At 38.4% G+C, this 7980-nt stretch overlaps 1 long non-coding RNA gene across 1 annotated transcript; it reads left to right on the forward strand.

The window, feature by feature from the left end:
* On the forward strand, positions 1-4229 carry LOC129925262 (uncharacterized). The gene is made up of 2 exons (XR_008777088.1): positions 1-1048; positions 2984-4229. It is a non-coding gene; the product is annotated as an uncharacterized LOC129925262 (long non-coding RNA).
* The last annotated feature ends 3751 nt before the right edge of the window (positions 4230-7980 follow it).

Here is a 7980-nt window from a genome sequence, read left to right on the forward strand (position 1 = left end):
CGTAGATTATGGCATTCTAGCACCAATGTGTATTAAGTGCACTATTTTTGAACGCACTTTCTTTTTGTTGCCTTGCTTGTAAGTTGATGGAGTGTTTTTGTTCTGCTGGTGTAACGTTTGTTGAGATTCTTCTGTGTCCCCCTGTTTAGGGTGAGTATCTAAGGCATAACTGCGTTTCGCAGTTGTTTCGATGCCATAGTGATAGTCTACTAGACCTTTTTAGTTTGTCTTTACTTTGTCTTTACAGGGAGTTAGTTAGGGATTGGAAGTCTACGCTGGTGACTAGAGACAGCAGTGTGTTGTGTTGTGGTTTCGAACATTAATGTGTACGTTGTGGGACAGCAAGGTGTAGAATTATTATTTAATTAATAAATTCACAGTATTAAAATGTTCCAAATTCAATGTCATTACTCCATTAGTTTGTCATCATACTTATATTTATATCATTAAATATTTACATTGTTACCAGTGAGTCATTTATTTATTGTAAGCACGAAGGTGCCTGGTTGAATGTCAGGGGCCCGGGCAAACGAGCTAAGGCCTTAACATAACCCTGACAGTTGGGGGCTCGAGTCCGGCTGTGACTACCAGTCACAGAACTATAATTTTAATCATTATATAAGTTTTAGTTACTTGATTATGTAGCAGCAGTGTCTACAATCTAATAATTGTTTACATAGTATTGCATCACAATCTACTGTACTAATATTGAATTGTGTACCATTGGCAACGATGTATATCGAAAGTAGCAGATAAATACATCCTTTGTGATATAAGTGTTATAACACTATAACTATACTGTACTATATACTATATAACTATTGTATTGAAACGCATTTGTATTTTCTTGTTTTCTATATTGTGCTTCACCTTCGAACGAGTGTCTTCTCGCTCCCGGCAACAAGCGAACGTGAGTGTAAAATGGCTGTTGGTAACTACTGAAGTCTGAGGCTACTAGTATTGTATTGGATTGTCCTGTGGCAACTATATTTTGACGCTGTGGCCTGAGTGAGGCACTTTCCTCCGACGTGGGATACTGCACAGATAGGTTTCTTTCTTTGCCATTTAACCGCAGGCTCTAGGCTTTAGTTGATCTCTTGTACAATTAGTAGAATTTTTTTGTTCCCATATTGTATATAATTTAAATATAATACAGCCAAGTAGTGTACATTGTATTTACCATGGAAACTAGGTTGACAATTACTGCCCAGTTTATTAGTGATGGTCGTTCTCTGGGGTACGAAGGTGAAAGGTTAGAGAGGTATGTGGCTAAGCAGAAAGAAGCAGAAAGCTAAGAAAGAGGAGTTTGAACGAGAAAAGGCTAGATTTGAGAGAGAGGAAAGTTTGAAAGCAGAGGAGAAGGCCAGATTTGAACGTGAGAAGGAGCAGTTTGAACGTGAGGATAAGGCCAAGCGTGAGGAACACGAAAGGTGGAAAGAAAGAGATGCCAGGGAGGAACTCAAGAGGAAAGAGGAGATGGAACTAGAAAAAATGAAGGAAAAGTCAGCAACAGCGGCTGGGACGGCAACACAGGCAGAGGTGCGGCCTAGAAATGTTTTAGATAAACTTGACAAGAGCTTCCAGGGAATGAAGGAAGACGATGACCTGATGGCATATTTAACACACTTTGAGGCCGTCGCAACAAGATGCAAGATTGATAGAAAGGAATGGTCATTGCTCTTGTCCTATAAACTAACTACCTTTCTAAGAAACTGTATGCTGCGGGACAGTCTGTTTTTGAATGAAAATTATGAGGAAGTGAGGGCCGTATTACTCCGACATGCGGATATAAACGCGGAAACCTGCCGCAAGAGGTTCCACCGGGTAAAACAACGACAGAACGATTTTAGGGGTTTTGTCACAGAGCTGCGAAATGTGTAGGACAATTGGTTGAAAATGGCTGAAGTAGGCAAGACTGTGGAAGAAGTGAAAGAGTTGCTGGTGAAAGATAGAATACTTGAGAATGTGTCCGGTGATGTGTACAAGCAACTGATAATAAGTAAGAAAGGCACCGTTGATGATATGATTGATGTTATTGAAGGTTTTAAGGTTGCTAGTGCGGGTGTGTCGCTTGCTAAGGAAGACAAAGTGTATGTTGCGGCAGCGTGTAGTGAGCCTGTGATGAATCGGAGTCCTGGGGGCAAAAGGATGGAGATCGCTTGCTTCAGTTGTGGTGAAAGGGTTCCAAAGACTTACCCGATTAATTCAACTGATAGGGAAGACGATTGTAATACTGTGGTCAGAGCGCATGAGCAGAGGCCAAGTGATAGATGACTAGAGGGCCGTCGCGAGTCCAAGAGTCGTCGTAACTATAAGCTGATTCCGGATCGTTACACAGTGACAGTTAGAAATTTACCATATAATGTTAACTGGCAGAAGTTAAAGGATAGGTTTAGAGATGTTGGTTTGGTGGGATTTGTGGAGGTTTTGATGGCGAATGGGAAGTCAATGGGTGTAGGTCATGTTAGGCTCAGGAACCTGGCAGACGTTGCGAGAGCAGTTAAATATTTGGACAAGTCCAAATTTGGAGGTAGGAATATTGTGGTTGTCCCTCATCGTATAAGCACGCGGGGATAACGTGATGATAACTAGGGTACTCTGGTAAATCCATATTGGGTTGTTTAAATATCGAGACCTATGGATGAATGGTGTTGGTATATTTAGATGTTGATGTAGTCAATATTCTAGACGAAGCTTTTTTTTTTTTTCATTCCACTTATATCTTTATATATACTTAAAGTAAGTTGAGTATATACTTTGTTATTTTAATTATCGGAACCATATCTGTTAGTTATGGGAGTAAAAGTTTATTGGTGGATACGTGGATTTAGTTTTTCCTTTTAAGGCATTCTTACGTCGTTTAAAATCCATGAGAGTAGACTGGAGCTGTGAGTGTGCGGAGGCATTGAAGAGAGTACAGGCCTGTCTATGTAAGTATCCTATTCTTCGTTTGCCTGATTCTTCTCTACTGTTCTATCTCCAGACTGATGCCTCAGACAAAGGGATCTCTGGCATTCTAAGCCAGTGTGTGAATGGTATGTTGCATCCTATAAAATTTGTGAGCCGTAAGTTGTTGCCTCGGGAGCAGAAGTATTCTATCATTGAACGGGAAGGATTGGCCATTGTATATGCAATAAAAAAAATTGGACAGGTATCTGGCCGGAAAAAAATTTCATCTCCAGACTGACCACAAGGCTTTATCTTACCTTAGGAGCACTAACTTTACCAATGCACGTATTACAAGATGGGCGCTGATGTTGCAGGATTATTCCTTTGATGTTGTTCATGTCAAAGGGGAGGACAATCTGCTTGCTGATCTGTGTTCAAGATTGCTATAGACTTTCAAATACGCAGCTACATACTTATGTAATTTTTTTTATACATGTCTTATGCATTTTATGGTTCCAATGTATATATTGTTGTTTGAAAATGTTTGCACTTTATGTTAGATGATATTATGTTGCATTTAGTATTATTGACATTAATTTGCTGATTATGCATTTTAAATTTGATTGGTTGGTAGATTGTGATTTTGTGAATGGTTCATAGTGTAATGTGGATACTTTGGTAAAAAGTGTCATTGGTAATTTTTCTTCTAAGTTATTATGTTTGGAAGAGTGATGTTAATGCTGATGAATGTTCCTAGATGGATGTGCTTACCTTGTAGTTGCAATGATATCTTCTTACTTTTCTTTGAGTTTGAGGTACGGAAACTGGTCCATACTTTGTAAGAACCAGTTTGGGGGGAGAGGGGGAATGTCGGTGCGTAGATTATGGCATTCTAGCACCAATGTGTATTAAGTGCACTATTTTTGAACGCACTTTCTTTTTGTTGCCTTGCTTGTAAGTTGATGGAGTGTTTTGTTCTGCTGGTGTAACGTTTGTTGAGATTCTTCTGTGTTCCCCTGTTTAGGGTGAGTATCTAAGGCATAACTGCGTTTCGCAGTTGTTTCGATGCCATAGTGATAGTCTACTAGACCTTTTTAGTTTGTCTTTACTTTGTCTTTACAGGGAGTTAGTTAGGGATTGGAAGTCTACGCTGGTGACTAGAGACAGCAGTGTGTTGTGTTGTGGTTTCGAACATTAATGTGTACGTTGTGGGACAGCAAGGTGTATAATTATTATTTAATTAATAAATTCACAGTATTAAAATGTTCCAAATTCAATGTCATTACTCCATTAGTTTGTCATCATACTTATATTTATATCATTAAATATTTACATTGTTACCAGTGAGTCATTTATTTATTGTAAGCACGAAGGTGCCTGGTTGAATGTCAGGGGCCCGGGCAAACGAGCTAAGGCCTTAACATAACCCTGACACCCACCATTGCCAGCAAGGGGGTCTAGGGGAGCGCTAAGAGCTCCCCCAGCGCGGTGCAGAGCCCCTGCCGCCAACTACTATTTCTGGTATTGAAAGCCAACAAAATGCATATTCTGAGGTATCTACACTGCAATTTCCTGCTATTAAAAAGTTTTATTTCAAAAACCTAATGTGCTATTCTTACTGACTTAGACCCGCCCGCGCATTAGTCGTCAAGTTGTTTCCACTAAAATCTGTCACTGGTAATGTCTGAAGCATCTTCCCACCTGCTCTGAGGACCTCCATGAATGTGTGGAGCCAAATTGTACTAGGATGTCATCGCAACTCTTATTCTGCGTAATTCATTTTGTCGGAGAACATGTCCCGCAAACCTCATGCGACGCTCTGTCACAATCTTACTAATGGGTCGACTCCCAGTTCGGCATAGGATTTCCTTGTTTTAGACCCGATCTCTATAACTGACTCCTAAAATCTGTCTTAGCCATCTTTGTTGAGCCACATTTAGTCTTTTTCAATTTCGGCAGATGACTATTCACTGCACTTTATAAATGGAGCCCCACCACTGGTAGAAATGTATAACATCTCTTGAATACGCTCTTGGAATTATGTGACTATAGTTTGCTTTAGATTTTATATCGAAATAGGAAGTTATATCCTCAAAATCATCTGTTGGGGTTTTTAAATTAAAAAATCTCTGGATTTGCTTTTTTTAATTTTTTAAATTCAAAACCCCATTTAGCTACGGTCATAGAATTTGGTAACCGTAGTTTGCTTTAGAATAATATTGAAGATAGAGGTTTTCCACCTCAAAACGCTCTGTAAAAGGATTTTAAACTCAAAACCACCTGGAGGGGTTTCATACTTTTAAAAAAAGCCATCTGTAGGAGAGGGGTTTTAACTCAAAACCCCCAATTGGCTTGGCTACGCTAAAATAATTTTAGTGTGTAATTTGCTTTTTTTATATTGAAGAGGTATTTTTTTAGCATCAAACCCATATGAAAGGGGGTTTAAACTCAAAACCCCTTTTGGCAACGCTCAAAGCATTTTGAGTGCGTCAATTGCTTTTTTTTACATTGAAGATGTATTTTTTAGCTTCAAACCCAGCTGAAGGGGGGTTTAAACTCAAAACTGAGTCGAAACCCATTTAACTACGCTCATAATATTTTGAGTGCATAATTTTTTTATTTTTTTTTTGAAGAGGTATTTTTTTTAGCTTCAAACCCTACTGAAAAGGAGGGGGGGTAAACTGAAAACCCCTTTGGCTACGCTCATAGAATTTTGAGTGTGTAATTTGCTTTTTTATACTAAAGTTTGGTTTTATCGTAAATTTTAAAATCAATATCTTCCTTAACTGTGCTCTTGAAATTTGGGGATTGTTGTTTGCATTTTTTGTTTGTTTTGTTTTATAATAAATGAAAAACTGTCATGGAATCCACATATTGATGAAACTATAAAAAAAAAATCCAACAAAGCATTAGGGTTTATTAAAAGAAATTTCTATAAATCAAATAAGAACATAAAACTAAAATGTTATTTAACCTTGGTTAGGCCAATAATAGAATATGCATCCTCCGTTTGGGACCCCTCAACTCAAGAAAACATTAAGAAACTGGAACAAACACAAAATAGAGCAGTGAGATTCATAACAAACGAATATTCACATTTGACTAGAGTAACACCATTAGTAAAATCACTAAATTTAGAAAGCCTTCAGGACAGAAGAATCAAAAGTAAAGTAGCAATTATACATAAAACACTGAACCATAATCTTCAAATACAAAAACAACATTTAATAAAATACTCTGAAAGACACAAAGAAAAAGGCACATCCCTCGTCCCATATGCTAGGACAAATTTGTACAAATACACCTTCTTCCCTAGTGCTATTAGAGCATGGAATGGGTTGCCTGAGCTAGCCAGAAAAACCAGTGACTTGGCAGAATTTAAGTCATTGGTTAATATGCATGACTAAATGCATGACTCGTAGGACGTAATCATCTTCTTTTTTGAAGTAACGTCTGTATTATATAAGATATATAAGATAAGATAAGAAGAGGGGGATTTAACTGCAAAAATCCCTGGTAGGGGGTTTTAAACTCAAAACCCCCTGGTAGGGGGTTATAAACTCAAACCCCTCAGGTAAGGGGCTTTAAACTAAAAAACCCTGGTAGGGGGTTTTAAACTTAAAAACCATTGGCTGTGCTGGGGCAAGTGATGGTTTAGTTTTAAAATCTCACCTAAAATAAACAAAATCAAAGGAAAAAATCAGTCACTAAATTCCGATCAACCCCTTCCTCCCCGGCTACGCCCATGCATAATATAGATCCAGAATTTTCATGTCATTAGAATGACTAGATCTATCACGAACTAATCTATTACATGATACTACCGACACAGCCACAACGATAGTAACCTTGTGACCTGATGACCTTAGAGATAGACAGCGCTGCGCTGCCACTTGCGTAATATGGTATTTTTTTCAATATATATATACATACAGGGCTTTTTTTGTGACGGTACGCACCGGTACGGCTTACTGGCAACTTTTTGAATGTGGGGAAAAAAATATGACTTTTCTTGTATTTTAACGTATATTATTAATTTATTAGTAGTTAAAAGTTAGGCAATCAATCACTGAGTACCGGCACATAATCACTGAGTACCGGCACCAATTTTTTTTTACAAAAAAGCACTGTATTCAAGGAATGCGATATCGACATTCACGGCTGGGAAGGACTAGCTCTCGATCGCTGCTCATAGCGAGAAGCTGTCAGTCTCGGAGTCTCAAGATTTGAAGCAAGAAGAGTGGCCATGGCAAAAGAGCCCGAACCAACAAAAAGCTGAGAGAAGAAGCAGGCCTATCTGCAACTGACTTAACCCACCCATGCCATGCTTTTTAAAGCTAGGATTGGACTTTACAGTCATCTTCGAGTCCATAGGAAATGAGAAATGAGCTCATCTTCGACCAGGAAGGAGGAGCTATATATATATTAGGGGTGCACTGGATAGTACTTTTTGATATTCGGCGGAGCGGAATACCTACATGACTTTTCCATAGCTCGTTTTATTATCTGCCCACATCTTAGGTCAGGCCAATTTGTACTTGTCATAATTTGTAAAGTTTAATGAAGTATTAAAAACTTAGCTCCTACATGCAGACTTAACAAACATTGTATTTCTACATAATGATAGACTTAGAGGCTATACGCAATCTTAATTAGTCCAAACAGTATTATATGATTTTAAATAATTTGAAATGAATAAAAGAGTCAAACATTACCTTTGAAAAAGGAGTGACCAGAAACGTTCTTTCTTCTGTATGTATCAACCAACTAGTCGCTGACACATGTCAATTTCTTGTAGAAAATCTTTATCAATAGCCTCCGCATGAACAGGAAATGCATGGAATCATTGACGGACTTATTGTCATTCAAGTGGTTCATTTGTCAGTGGTTTCACTGGCCCATTCTGTGCCGGCCCATTCTGTGCCGGCCCATTGGGCATTTGCCCGAATGCCAATCTAGTCAATCCACCATTAGAACTAAGGGAGTATAAGGTATTGTAGAGATATGGTCACTGTGAAGTGAAAGGGAAGCTATGCATTGTGAGAGGAAGAAAAAGAAAAAAGTGAATTCTCTCATTACAGAAATGAACAC

This window comes from Biomphalaria glabrata, chromosome 3, assembly GCF_947242115.1.
Source record: "Biomphalaria glabrata chromosome 3, xgBioGlab47.1, whole genome shotgun sequence".
Lineage (NCBI taxonomy): Eukaryota > Metazoa > Mollusca > Gastropoda > Planorbidae > Biomphalaria > Biomphalaria glabrata.